Genomic DNA, 15,070 nt, shown 5'->3' with positions numbered 1-15,070 from the left:
TACAAAGGCTTCATTTTATTCAAGACAACGGAATTTACCAGATCCAAACCCAAGGTGGTACTGTGTACTTGAAGTGTAAGGAAACTTCTCAGACTTGGGATTTACTTCCTTGCAGCTTCTCCCACACAGGAAGGTGAGAGTAGACAACTGCATCATTGGCAATTTCCTCTCCCTAAGAAGCCAAATGGACTGTGTTTTTTAATTTTGTTGAATTCTCCAGCCACGGTTCTGTTTGGTTCTCCCCCTTTGTGTTATCTCCAAATTTTGGGGTGGAACTCAGTTTTGTCTTTTCCATATTGCTTCAAGCCACCTTCTTTCCTGCTTTTTTTCTGCATATTCCATCACTGTTCCTCTTACTTTAGCCTGTCTTCTTTTACTGTCATGGATTCCTAATGCCTTTTTTTACACTTTCTCTGAGAGGGTTATATATTCTTCTAATTCAGGAATAGGACCTAAATGCTCTGGTAGACCAGCTTTAATATCGAATGAAAACTGCTGCTGAAGAATTTATTTTGGTCCATTAATGCCTTAATTAATGCTTCTTGTAGTACATTGATTAGTCATCTGTTGAGCTAGCAGATAAACAATGCTCCATCTCTAACCAGAGTTTAGAGCCAAGATCACTGGTAGAGCACTCAGGAGTCCAATGCATAGCTAACTTCTGTTAGCTCTAAAAAGATGCTGTGTTTGTTCTTTTATTTAACTGAATTTTTCTTTTGCTGATCCTTTAACTGCCTTTTAAACAAAATCTGGGGAATCTCACTTGCTGGCCTCTCACTTGCAACTTTTTCAGTTTATATCCTGCAGCACTGACCTGAATACCAGGTAGATTAGGAAGAGAAGGCTCCTAACAAAGTGTCAGTCATCCCAAGGACTTCTCAGACAAGGCGTGTTTGTAGCCAGTACAGAACAACTTCACTGTGTCTAATTCGCACAGAAAGCTTTTGAGAACAGGCTGAACAGGGATAAGAGCTCTCAGCAGAAGTTCAGTAGAGGAAATCTGTTCTTCAGGTCTTTAAAATATGTAAGTGAACCTATTTGTCTTTACTTAAATGAGATCTAAAGCAAAGCTGCCAATACTCCACTATTACTTTTTTTGTTGACATGGCATCTGTTTTCTTTCTAAACAAAAAGTGTGCTAATCCTTCTTTGTCTAATACAGCTGCCCATGATCTGTTACTCTTCATGTACATCCCAGACAACACAAAACTGCCCCCCAGTAGTGTAAAAACAGAAACAGCAATGGCATTATGAATTTGTCCATAATAAAGACACACAAATAATGGAGAGGAGCAAGCAGGTATAACAAGAACAAGCAGTCATCTCTTCTGATGTTTGTTCCTATTTCTGCTTCAATGAACTCTGCCTCTCTGCTGCACAGGTCAGTCTCTGCCTCCCCTCTGCCATGAGCTGATGGCACCAACATGTAACAGGAACTCAGGGAGCTCTTTGCACGTCCCTGTTGCCTGTTCAAGTAACTGCCTCCAACCTTCAACAAGCTTTTCCTGAGCATCACTTTTTGAATCATTGTGTAACACACAGGTGCTCTGTGGCCTTGCAGGCTGGGATTGCCATAGACTTGTCATGAAGTAGGAGATACACCAGCCTTGCTCACGGGATATTTGGAGATGAAAACTGTCTTCATCTTGTCTGAGGGGGAAAAAGAGGCATTTATAAATCCTGACAGGACAAAATGTTCCACACCAGGTAGAGGGTAAAATGAAATTGTGTGACAGCCAGATGTAGAAGTCCTAGTGAGGTTATCATTAAAAAATAGAGTGATGGAATCTGGGCTATGGAAAATTTTAATGCCTATTATATAAATAAAAGTGCAAAGTGCACAAAGGAAAATAGGAGTGTGATGGGTCTTGGTTGTACCAGGTTGCTTGAGAACAAAACTTGACCAGAGATACAAGAGGGATGTCTGGAAGATATCTGCAGGCTTCAGCTGCTTTGATTTAGAAACTGAAAAGAATCAAATTATTAATGTCCAGTCTGTTAAGCAAAAAGGGATCTAGAAATATTTGCAGGAAATCACTGAGCAGCCAAAAATACTAAATGTCTAAAATGGGGGCTGATTTAATGTGCTTGAGCTGTGGATGGGACAAACCCCACAGGTGTGATCCATTTTGTTCCCCTTAAGAAGCTGCAGCTGGAGTTGATTCCACTGTTTCCAAGGGCTCACAACGATCATTGCTTACACCTGTGAAACACAGCTGGTCCAGGTTACCTCCTTACTGGCTCTGGAGTGGAGCGACCAATGATGTTACAGAACCTAATTGCTTTTTAAGGTACACCTGCAAGCATTTACAAATCCGTTGTGATCTCTGAAACTCACTTTATTTGCTCACTTAACATGTGAAGAGATCATTTTAAGGAAGCCTGAGGAAAGGTGAGGAGTACTGATCATCTGCTGGTCTTCAAAAAGGTACGTGATTTGTAGATTTAAAATCCTGACTCTGAGATAATTGGGAAATCTAAAATTTATCAGATAAGTGCCCTCAGAATATATGTATCTGAGACTTTTGCAGCCTGGGGTTTGTGTTCAATAAAAAGATCAAGAAAACTTCAGAAGAGATAGATGCACCTGATAACTGGTACATTATCAGAAGTGTAAGCCTGAGCTTGTGCTAGCAGATAAAATGATTTCACAGAATAAACTAGGATTTTTGGGTTTTCCGGAGTAAAGTAGAATGGACAGGCAATTCAGGAGAGCTATAAAAATGTGAGGTTATGCAGGGACAAAATTAAAAGGGCCAAAGCCCAACTAAAACTTAATCTGGGTACTGCTGTGAAAGACAGAATAAAATGCTTCTATAAATAAATGAGCAACAAAAAGGGCTGAGAAGAATCTCTATTCTTATGGGACTTTAAGGCACTCTTTAATAAAAAGTGGTTGAGTCAGTGTCCCTGGCAGGATTTAAATAATATATAGAGGTGGCACTTGGGGATGACCTGGTTTAGTGGTGAACTTGGTGGTGCTGGGTGGGCTCTTGGAAATCTTTTCCAACCTTAATGATTCTATTATTTAAAGAAGACAAATCACCCCTCCTGCCTGAGCATCAGCAAGTAATTCTGCATCTTTTTTCTGTTCTGCTGCTGCTTTCCCAAATAATATTCTAAAATGCATTTGGGCTAAAGTGTATCTCCTGAGGTGCAGCGCTCCCTGCGGTGCCCCGGTGATTTCCCCAAGGACGCCTCAATGTCCAAAAGCTGAGTTCTTATTCGAAGTGAGTTATTTGCCTGTAGGCTGGGAAATTGGGGTTGGAGTCTTTCCTTTAGCTTTGGGCTCTGGGCACTGCAGTGACAGGGATGTGCCTGTGTTTATACAGATCACCCTTAAAGCTTGACAAAGAACACTGAACTCCTTTAACAGTTTCATTCTTTTGGTTCTTACTATTTCACACTTTTTGCCTCTCTGCTCAGTTATTCCAGCAGAAGCTGGATGCTGTTTGCAAGCTTAGAAATATGAAGGTTTCATCTCCATAATAGTTTAAATTATTAAACAACGTGAATATCAAGGTCATTCAGTAAAGACTGAGGAAAAATGTTGTTCTTTTTGTTGGTTCTAGAAATGTTTGTTCCCTACTTTCCTTTTGTAATAACTATGATCCAAAGCTATTTAATTATTGACCTCATGGTTCCAGCTGGTATGGAAGTGTGATTTACCAACCAGCAGCAGTAGCTGGGTGACACAATGCTGACAAAAGACAAATGTTAGTGTTCAGTTTCTAGGCCTGAGGTGATGGGTTTTTTCCTCCAGTGCTTTGGATTCTCTTGATTTTTCAGTATCTTAGGTTGCATATTTTCTTGGAGCTAAACTAGTAATGTACTTTGTAGTGCAATACTTTAGATCATTTTGTGGGAAAAAAAAAGTTGGAATAATGCAGAATTCAGTATTGGTATGCTTCCTTGATATGCAGTAGAGGCACTGGACTGTTCTGCCACATCTGCAGCTACTCCTAAAGAGCCAACCTGGATTCGTACTTTACCTGTGTGTGAACTGAACTGGCTTATTCCAAGTGCCTTCTAAAATTATTATTTTTGTTCCTCTCTAAGTTCTTAGTCTTTCCTTTTCTCTCCTCTGTGCTTTGCCATTTTTACATGCACTAAACATTTGTTCTGTAAGAATGTGTTGATGTGCAAGCCCCACACAGCCAAGGCCTGACCAACAGTCACAGGGTCCTCGGGGGTCCCTTCCAGCTCAGGCTGTTCTGTGATTCCATGAGTTATTACTGAGTGGTTATAAGCAGTATGAAGCCTTCACATAAACCAGGGTCTCTGTCCCCTCTTTTTTTGTGACATGCCTTTCCTTCCAGAAGTGGTTGTATCTCAGTAATGCTGCAGAGATTTTCAGGACAGAAGTTACTCTACAAATATGAGTGTTTATTTAACCTCAAACCCAGTGAGGAGCTGGGAAAGATAAATCTAGTTCTAATGAATGAAGTCCGAAAGCTGACAGCGTTCAGTAATCTCACAGGCTTGGGATATTTTCTGACAAGAAAATTCATTTCTGAAACTTGTTGACAGAAACATCAAGAATGGAGCTGCTTTCTTTGCTTCCACCCACCCCAGCAAAGAGTGGGGGAAGAGAAGCAGCTCTTATAAATAGCTTGGTTCCTGTTGTATTTGTAAGTTCAGTGCTTTTTGTGTCAGTGACATCACCTTCTTCTCCATGGCAACCCCCTACGATGTCAAAACTGCAGGGCACCATCAGAGGAATTCAGACCAGCAGATGAACAGGTTGAATCAAGATGATTTAACTGCAAAATAGTGCAGGGGCAACAGAAGGAGGTGGGAAACAGAAAAAGAGGCTACTGGCAGCTCTCTTACACTGGAAAACAAACATCTCTAGTGTCTGGTTCCCCAAACTCTGCTCTATCTCTTTTTCCAAGTCGTTGTCAGGAGGAGGTAGGTGGAAGGCAGGCAGGAATCTTATTCCTGATCTTCAGTGTGTCTGGAGAGTAGAACTACAGGTGACTAAGCAGGAGGAGCATGACTGACTCACTCCTGAATTATTTCTCACTCCTCTCCCCCCTCCCATCTATTCTGTTTGTTTTTTTAGCTTTCACCCAACAGCTCAGATTTTTCCCCAGGCTCTGATGAGGAAGAATTAGCAGCAGGCTTTCTTGTTACCTAATGTTCACAAAAATGTGCTTGTGGTTATCCAGGTGAGGAAATAGAAGCCAACTCCAAGAACAAGAAAAATGAATTGGCACTTGAATACAACACCTTTATCTGGGAGGAAAAAAAAAAAAAGGGCCTCTCTTTTCTGAGTGTTGTGTAGGAAATACTGAAGTAACTGATGTGCCAGGAAGCTGTAAATAACTGGCTTCCTTATCAGGATACCTATGGAAAACACCTCATTGCCTCCCTGGCAGCCCTGCTGGTGTTGATTTCTAAACCGACTGCAGTGGGGAGAAGCCATGGCACTTGCTGTCTTGATTAAAACATTGGATTCTGCTGGGTTGCATTTGGGACTCAAGGATCAGGAATATAATGGTTACAGCTGCAGAGTTTCAGCCAGTATGAGCTGTTTCCATCAGCTTAATAAATCTGTCCTCATTTACATCCCTGTGAAGTCTGAAGCCATAGAACAGAAGCCATAGAACAGTTTACCTTCCTTCTCAGGGTGCCAGGAGAACTGAAACCTAGCCTGCAGAAGTGTCAACTTTGTATTAGCTTTTGCAATTTTTGAAATTGCATGACATGGGACCCAGACAAGCTCTGCAAGACCAGTACAATGCCCAGAGTCCTGACATCCACAAAAGGATGTGGCAATGCTTCCCACACAGCGAAGGAATTCTGTGTTGGAATGACATTTTATTTGCCACCTGTGGCCTGCAGTTTATGGGGCATGAGAGTCTTTAATCATGGATTCTCAAAGTGTAAGGCTCTGTTTATCTGAAGCTCTCTCCCCACCCCAGTGTGATGCTAAGCCTGTGATTTCTGGGCTTGGTTGAGGGGAAAATGCATGGAGTCTCTACACACCAGAATCTTGATTAGTATCTTGCTTTTGCCTTTTGTGCAAAATGCCACTCAAGGCACTGTGCCATCCTCTTTGCTGAGCTCACAGCATCAGCCCACGATAAAAAAAGGTCCCAGAAAACATTGACTCACTGCATCCCAGCATCCTGACAGGGCTATGTGTCTGCAATGAGATCTCCTCGGCCAGAACTGCAAGGTTTCAATGGAATTGGTGCTCGTGAGGCTGTTTTACCTTCCCTGAGTTGTGCTACCACCTGTACTGCCTGCCAGGAACAGGGGTGGGAGCACTGGGATCACTGCCCAGCGCCTGGCACGGGGCAGTGCTGCTGAGGAAGCAGCTGGAGCCGGGGGGTTTGCATGTGCATGAGGAGTTTTCTGCAGAAGCTTTAAGACTAAATTGCTGAGAATTTTTGCCTGAAGCAAGGGATGTTTCCCGTATTTAAGACAAGCAGCAACCTGCAGTCAGAAGGAAGAAGGGACTGAATTTACTCCAGAAGTATTTCTCTGGGATCTTTTTTCAAGGTAAGCCTGCTTTTGTGAGAGGTAGATGGGGCAACAGCGTTCAGCATTCTGAACACTGAAACTAAAATGACTTCTTGCGTTTTTGTTACCTTCCTGGTCTGCAGAACTCAGATAAATGTATTATGTCTCTCATACTCCCTTTTTAGGCTGAAAAATCAACCAATAAGAGCAATATCGAACCAATAAGAGGTCTGAAGCCATAAAAATGGGTGAGGGAGAATGTTTTTGACCTTGCTCCTGTGGTGTTTTTAACACTGCCTGTGTCCTAGTGGTGAATAAATGCCATGGACTGTGCCTCTAAAACATATATTTAAGTAGCAGAATGATGGGAATTGAAATAACAGGTGAATGAAAGTAAAATTTAGTAAAGAGACATCAGCTTAAGGCTTTTTAATTTAGTGGTTTTCAACATTGCTAGATTATTTGTTGTTCTGTAGGAGGCAAAATGAAGATGGTTCCTGCCTTGGGAATTTGGACTTCAAGTTTTTTAGTTGGCACGGTTTGAAGAAATGCTGTGGAAACCTAAAGCAAGGAGATAAGATTTATTTTTTTTTTAATTTGTATGACACCTGAACAACCAGTTTATGGCTGTTGAAAACTATTGGTAGAGAGACCAGAAAGTAGTAGAGAGCTTGTCCTAGCTGCAGGAAAAGCCTGTTAAAGGTAGGGGGAAAAATACCTTGAATGTACAGAGATGGCTCTGAAAAAAACTGGTAACACCTAAAAAATGTTTGATCATCAGCATCCCTTCCTTATACTGAAACTATTCCTACTGGGAACCCTCCAGCCTGAGAAATGTGTGCTTAGGTTGTGGGTATAAATGACAGTCCTTGATGGGACTACAGCAGAGCATGGATTTGGCAGAGCTGCTGAAGCCATGGAGGGAAGGCACTTGCTGAGCCCAAAAGTGCAGGGCAGCGCATGCACGCTTTCTCTTTGCATGCTGATGGTGCTAATATGTGAATGCAGTTCCATTTTGCTCTTGGAAAAGGAACAACGTGTGCTCATAAAATAAAACCACCCTTTGGTTAGGGAAATAACTATAGTATAGTATGGTTAGGGAAATAACTATAACTTTTGGAAAAAAGCCTTGTCAAGTCTGTGAAGAGTGAAATCAAAATACTTTCTTGCCTCTTCTTTTCCCTAAGGAAGGTGGAAACCAAACATGCCTGGAGGGAAATGGTGCTCCGGGCAGGCTGCAGAATGGCTGGGTGAGGTTGCCTGGGGAAGGGCACCTGTGCCCAATGTTGAGGCAGGGGCTGGTGGCCAGGAGGGCCTTGGTGCCAGCAGTGCTTGTGTAACGTTGTGCTGTGTCCGCAGCTGTTGCTGCCAGGCACTGGATCAGCTCATGCACTTGGATGCAGTTGCTGCAGCTTGATTCCATTCCGTAGAAATAGTTGAGGACATTCCTGCCAAATTCCCAGTAAGGAGTCATCAGTTCTGCCTCTGTCACTTGGGGAGCATGAATGAATAACTCTTAAATCATTAATCTAGGGCAGCTTCCAAGAATCCTGTGTACCCTGGAATACACTGTGATCCAATTCATTATCCAGGGACAGCAAAGACTTTGAAGAGGTGTTTACCCAGGGGTGGCCATGCTACATTTCAAACTCCAAAGAAAATTACCACATGAGAGGGTATGGGGCAGCAAGGGAAGTGGAAGCAAGGCCCCAGAGGAGCAGGGAAACTGGAAAGGGACAGTAGTAGCCACATGTTGTGGATTGGTGGACAGGCCAGCACAGCAGCCTGTGACTTTGGGGGGCTATGGAAACTGATGATACTGCTTTTGGCAGTGCCACTTGACATAATTTTAAACTGGAATTCTGCATAACCAGTGTTAAACATCAGGTTATATTCCATGGGATGGTTCTTTACATCTGGTAAAACCTTGTGTTTTGGCTGACAATGACTTGGTGGTAGAGGGGGGCTTTTCTGAGTTCCAGAGAGAACTGTGGAAGGATGGATAAATAAGAGGAAACAAGTGCTGCTGCTGGAGAATGTAAAGCACAGCAACCTAGATAAAGGTGATCCTAATTGAGGAGGAGGAGCATTGGTATTTAATTAAAACTACCCCTAAACCCCAGGTTCCTAGCAGTAAAATAAATAATAGCAGGACATGAGTAATTCCTCTCGGGGGAAATGTCAGAGACAAAATTACACTAATGTAGTAATAAGAGGGGCCTGTGTGCAATTGCTCAGAGGAATAGGAACAGGGCAGAATGATTTTTCACTGCTAAGAAGTTCAAATGTGGTTCATCTGAAAAAGGACAGGTGCTGGTTAAAGCACATGCTCCTCGGGCCGTTTCCAAAGACAGAGCTCTCTGAGTTCCTGAGCTGGATGTTCATGCAGGAGTTGGTAATCCCAGCACAGAGACTGAGCTCCCTCTCTGCTTTAGCAAATGATGACAAGTTCTGTGTGTCACTTGCACTCCTGCTGCTCCATCAGGGTGTTTTCAGTGAATTAAATATTTCGGACCCAGACTTAGGACAACTGTGCCACGTGTCATGCATCTGAAGGCAAGAAAGGACATTAGACCAGCTTTTTGTTTCCTTATTTCCCTCCCACTCCTCATTTCAATCATCTTAGAGTTCTATCTGCATTCCTCAAGCTGTGATGCTCATTCTGGGGAGGAGGTTAAATAGTGTGAACTCATTAACCACTCTTGACTGAGTAACAGCCAGTGACAGAACATTGTTTCTTCTCCATAACTGCCTTGCATAAAGCTGCGTTTCAGTTTTGGTTACTCCTTCCATTTTATGCTTTTCATTTCTGGGACATCCATCTGTTTACCAGACAAGGTTGGGGGGGGCGGGGGGGGGGGGGCAGTGAGGGGAGTGGAAATAATCCCAAAATACAAAAAGAAAAACCCATACAAGTGAGGCTGGTTAGGGCTTGGAGGAGGCTGATCTATTGGAAGGTTCCCTGCCCGTGGAAGGGGGCTGGAACTAGATGATCTTTAAGGTCTCTTCCAACCCAAACTGCTCTGTGATTTCTCTGATGCTGTGACTATATAATGAAGAACAGAGGCATTGGGACACTGGAATGAGAACTGCTGTTGTAGCGAGAGAAGATCTGGATACTCGGGGACCAGGAAAGCAGGTAGTAGAGCCTTTTCCCTTTTGTGTTCTTCTTCCTTTCCTCCCTTTTTTTTTTTCCTTTCCTTCCTTTCCTCCTTTTTACCCCATCTGTGAAAATAACCAACCAACTACCCTCAGCTCTCCCCCAGAACCCCCAAGTGATAGTGGCTTGTGGTAGACATGGAAGGCAATTCATAACCTGCTCTGAAGAATCAATGTAGCTCAACTGTGGTGTTGAGCAGTGTCATTTTTGGTGTAGACACAGCTGAGGCAATGCAACAGCATCCTCTGGCTGGGGGCAGGTGGCCTGCTGGTATGGCATAGAGAGAGTGTATGGCATTGCAAACTAGAAAGCAAATGGTACTCAGCAACTTCAGCTGGGACAGTGACTCCATAAGTTGATAATGTCAGCTTGATGGCTCTGAGCTCAATTGTTTCTCCCTGAGAACTGGTTAAATGGAGTTGACTGTCTGTAGGGTCAGCTCCCTTATTGATGGCCTTCTAGTTTTTTGACTTTCTTCCTTGCCAAGCATTGTGGGAACCTTTTTATCCCACCCGTGTCAACATTTGAGTCTTCTAAATCTTTGACTCTTCAAGGCGCAGAAGGAGCTGAGGGTCTTCACAGCAGAGCTGGAGAGCTGTACTTGGAGGGGGAGAAGAAGGGTGAAAGTGTGTCCTTAATCTGGGCCAGGAACAGAGGAGTTAACATGTAGTGGCCAGAAGGCACTACACAGATCTTAAAATAACCAAGAACAGGATAATTTGGCTTAAAAAACCATCTGGGTCTTGATTCAGTGCTCATTAAAATTCATAGTAGCTTTATGATTGGCTTCTGGAAGAATTAAGCAGGGTGTTACACTTCATAATGAGTACTTTGGGCCTTGGCCAAGAAAGTACATCACTGCATACAATAATGCTAGAAATTAACTTCTTTCCTGTAACATCCAGCTTAGAATGAGGATCTTTCTAGCACTTGTGGAAGTCAGTGAAAAAGCTCTGGTTTCAAGGGATTTTGGATTGTATCCGAAGAACAGATGTTACAGCTGGCTTTGGGAAGAAGTCTCTCTGGGCAAGTCATCTCTGAGCTGGTCATGCTGCAGCAAGCTGTCCGCTTTGGGGACACTCACAGTCCGCAGCCATCAGAGTTCCTGAGTGTGCAGGGAAAGGAGAAAAGCCAGACTGCAAACCTAGCCCTGGGATGGAGTAATTGGGGCCTAAAAGGAAAAACGCCTGCTTGTGTTTATTTCATTAGAAACCTAAACGTATTAACTAATGGCACAAATAGCTTAGAATCTTGTGGCACCTCATCAACCATGAGATGAGGTCAGTAGACAAAATGCTCCTGTCTGTGACTGCTGCTGAGAAAACCTCCTGATTTCTGCCTCTTTCTTATACAATGCTGTTTGGCATACTGTTAAAGGAAAGAAAATACTAATTCTGCTTGCTCCCAAACTAGAAATTTGCAAAGCTCTTTGGGTTTTTGTGTTCTCTTCCAAGTTCTAAATATGCTCTTCTCCCAAAGCATCTTGAAACAGCAGCCCGGGTCACATAAAGCTGAGCTGATAACTTATTTAAGGAATATTACCTTTTATTCATTTAAAGACATGTTTTTAAAGAGTCTCTTAGAACTTGGGCTCACCTGAATTTTCTGCCTACTCCTAATCTGTGGTCTGGGATCTCGTTCAGTGGTCTGTGACTGTGCTTAGACTGGGACTGCTACTTGTGGAAAGAAGAAAATGAAGGAATTTTCCAGATAAATACTCAAGTATTTCTGTAAGACATCTTTGGGCACAACTGTTACCCAGGCTTTCAGTTTTCATTAAAATTCTGAAGAACTAAATAAGAAAATGGTCATTTTAAGTGCTAAGAAGCCTTGCCCCCCCCCCCCCCAAGATCACATTTAGAATGGAGACGAGCTAGTTAATATTTTTTGTATTGGAATGTATTTTTTTTAATTCATTTATTTATAGAATTTATTTGGCACCTCAGAGAGCACATGAACAAGAAAAGTGTTTTTTTGAAATAGTAGTTTGACAAATGGTGATTAAGTAGAAGATAAACTGAAGTTTTTTGGTTATTTTTACTAGCCTCAGAATCTCCAAATGTGCAGATTAGGAAACATCACATCTTATTTACAGCTTAAATGGCTATGTCTTCTGTTGCTGTTTTCTTTAAGGATGATGGTGATGATGGAGATTTTCTTTAATCTTTAGATACACTCACACACATATGTGTATATCAGTGGACTAGTTTCTGGTGTCATGTTGAAGAGGATTCTGGTTGAGTTGTTCCACCATGGTTTCCCTCCCTCTGCAGCCAGCAGGATCTAGACTCCTTCCAAAGGATGGGCATTCACTCTGCCAAGTGCCAGCAGGTCCATGTGCTCAGGCTGTGACTGTGCTCAGTTTGGCCTCCCTTAATTGTAGGGTAGGGCTGTGGTAGAAAAATGTTCCTACCATACCAGAGACAGCCGGCATGTTCCAGTCCTTTCTAACGTGCATTGCCTGACTGTGTGCATGCTTTAGTTCCTTATTGTGGAATCTGACAGCCTCAGTAGTTGCACAGATGTTTTGGGTCGTTTGGAAACTTGTTTTTAATGGAGACTAGTGGTAGTTGGAAATTTACTGTTTGCCCACTACTGTTGTGCTGAAACTGGTACCTAAGAACAACCAGCGCCTCCCTCTGGCTTGGGCAGTATTCAGGCTATTAAAAATTCCAGCCTAAATGAAGGATGAAGGAGATTACAGAAGTCTTACTTTTTTTATCCTCAGCAACTACTGTCAGGAAAGACCAAAACTGACTCTTGGGGGAGGTAGGAATTTACTTGTTCCTCTGTCATAGCAGTTAGAATGCAAAACAAGGATGTCTCAGCTACCATTTTTCTGTGTTATATCAATAAATCTCTAAGTGGGGACTATAATAATTTAATCCTTTGCAACCCCTCCTTGGACTCCAGAGCATTTGCTGCTCGTGGAGATAAGGGAGACTGAGGGTTCAGTATTGTGACATGCTGCTCTCAGTGGCAGAACAAGAAGGTCCAGTTCCTGCATTGCAGGTTGTGGCTGCTGTGTTGTGGCATGACTTTGTGCAGCTGAACTGTAGGCCAGGCTCCTGAGACAGCCAGAGCTTGAAAAATAAATTAAATAATAGTAAAAAAAAAAAAAAAAAAAAAACAAAAAACAAAAAAAAAACCACAAAAAAAACCAAAAAAAAACCCAAAAAAGCCCCCAAAAAAACTCCAAAAACCCAACCAGGTTTAACCCTTCAACTGCCTCCTACTTCTAGGGAGAGGAAACCAAATGCTTAATCCAGCCTCAGCAGCTGGAAGGGGTTGAAATAAATTTTGGATACTTGTTCCCGTTGCAGTTGTCAGCCCTTCCCTTCTTTTCTTCCACAGAGAGGAATAGCTGCTCTGCCTCTATCAGCCTTCCCCCCAGAAATGTCAGCCACTCACCACCACAGGTCAAAGCCCTCTCCTGTACTTGCTGTAGGGAAGCTGCTGCGGGGAGGTGACGCCTGTTCCCTGGCATGGGATTAGCAGTGCATCTTCCCGATTTTCCTGGGCCGAATGCTTTCAGGGTAAGGCTGAGTTGGCTGCAAGGACAGTTGTTCCCTGCCTCCACACGGCTGCAAGTGGGACGGGAAACCTGTGCTGCACGGAGGCACGTGCTTGGATTTTGACAAGCATAGGCTCCAACCCTCAAATTATTCTAAGCTCTGCAGAGTTGGGTTTGAATGTACCCAGAGGTAGAGTGACTAATGGCAGCAAATGGTGTTAGACTTTTGCAGCCGTTATTTTAGCCACTAGGAATTCGCCGGATTCTGGCTAATACTTCAGCGATAGCTGACTGACCTAGTTATTCAGAACAGAGGCTGCGGTCTGTATTCCTCTGCTGCCAGCGAGGGATTTCAATCTGCATTTCTATAGCATCCTTAAGGATCGCAGCACGCTTGGAAAAACAACAGATTAAGCCGCCTCTGTTCTGGGGGAGTTGAGCATTGTCACAGTCATTTTAGCAGCATGCAGAATGCCTTTCCCAAGGTGACCTGGGAATCTGTAGGCAATGTTGGCTTTCTGCTGTGTTGTCCCCATTGCAGGACTGATCATCGTGGCTTTTGTGGGAAGCAGAAGAAGCACCTTTTGTAGAGGGTGGCACAGGCTTGCGGGGTGGACCATGATGTTACTTCTGTTATAACCAAATAAGTCTGTGAATTTTTACAAGTAAAAGATCTGGAAGATGTGTGAGGCGGCTGTGTTCCAAGCTGTATTGATATTATCTGCAGGAACATCTACCAAGCCACAGGAATTTAACCAGTAGCAAAATAGCATGTGCTCTGTTCAGGTGATCTTCTTGAGCTTTAGCTTCAGTTTATCATCAGAGTGGGAGTTAAAATTTTCAAAGAGTCTGATGTTTTCTTACTCTCTCTAAGCTTAACCTGCTTTTTTCACTGAAACAGTTGTCAGGTACTGGGCACTGCACCAGGGCAGTGGTGGAGTCATCATCCTTGAGGTGTTCAAAGAAGGACTGGGTGTGGTGCTCAGTGCTCTGGTCTGGTTGACAAGGTGGTGATGGGTCAAAGGTTGGACTTGATGATTTTAGAGGTCTTTTCCAACCTTAATGATTACGTGCTTCTTGCCTCTGGCATTCTGCAAATTTGGCAGAATTTGCAGATCCTTGTGCTATTTCCTTGCTGGCCGTGCTTTGCTCCACCACAGGAGTTGTTTGGCCCAGGAGAGTCTGGCTGTAACCCACTGTGAGCCTGAAGCAGGACAAATTCTCTTCCATGTGCCCCGATCTGCATTGTTTGGCATAGGGTAAAGAGGGACTCTGAGCTCCCTACAGCCCTGCCAGATAGGAGTGTGGGGATGTGTCCAGATCCTTGACAGCACCCAGAGCTCTGGCAGAAGCAATGGATTTGCTCGATGAACCTCCAGTTCCTCAGTTCTCATGAATTTGTGTTTTGTTTTGAATTGGAAAAAATCTCCCCTTGGTTTACACTGTAAACCTTGGATAAAAACACTGGGTGAGCTCATGCAGCTGGAGTTCAAGCAGGGCTTTGTCCTGCTGGCATCTCAGGATCCTACCTGGATAATGGCAGCAATGCATAGTAAACAGGAGGATAACCCAAACACTGGAGCTGGCTATCCAGGTCATGCTCTCTTGGAATGTGCTGCCCGCTCCGAATGGGATACCCTTAAGGAAAGGTGGCTAAACTGTAAGCACTTATTTAAAGTGAAACTGCCTCTGGATTGCTCCCTCCTTATCTCCAGTCCTGGCTTCACTGTCATGTGTTGAGTATGAGACTCCCAGACTTGATTCCTATCTCGTGCTTCCTCCCACCGGTTGGTTCTGATGTGCCGATTTGCAGCACACCCTTTCTCCTAGTGACCCCTTTGTCCCAGTCCTTAAGTGTATTCTTTCAGCTCCCTGGCCAGTTTCTCTAGATTTACAGAACCATGAAAGTGAAGGAAGGGATTCAG

The 15,070-nt window shown here is 43.4% G+C and overlaps 1 protein-coding gene across 4 annotated transcripts in view; it reads left to right on the top strand.

Annotated features, from left to right (window-relative positions):
* Positions 1 to 6,104: 6,104 nt before the first annotated feature.
* Positions 6,105 to 15,070, top strand: part of PAK6 (p21 (RAC1) activated kinase 6) — a 39,033-nt gene continuing 30,067 nt past the window's right edge. For 3 of the 4 annotated variants that reach the window (XM_038139185.1, XM_038139186.1, XM_038139184.1), the window contains exon 1: positions 6,105 to 6,510. The gene's annotated coding sequence lies outside the window, so the exon portion shown is untranslated. Of the gene's footprint in view, positions 6,511 to 9,423; positions 9,611 to 15,070 lie in introns of those variants that run through there. The other variant, XM_038139187.1, reaches the window with a different exon arrangement.

The sequence above is a fragment of the Motacilla alba genome, chromosome 5 (genome assembly GCF_015832195.1).
Source record: "Motacilla alba alba isolate MOTALB_02 chromosome 5, Motacilla_alba_V1.0_pri, whole genome shotgun sequence".
NCBI lineage: Eukaryota > Metazoa > Chordata > Aves > Passeriformes > Motacillidae > Motacilla > Motacilla alba.
Note: the sequence above shows the minus strand (reverse complement) of the source record. Positions and strands in the feature narration are given on the sequence as shown.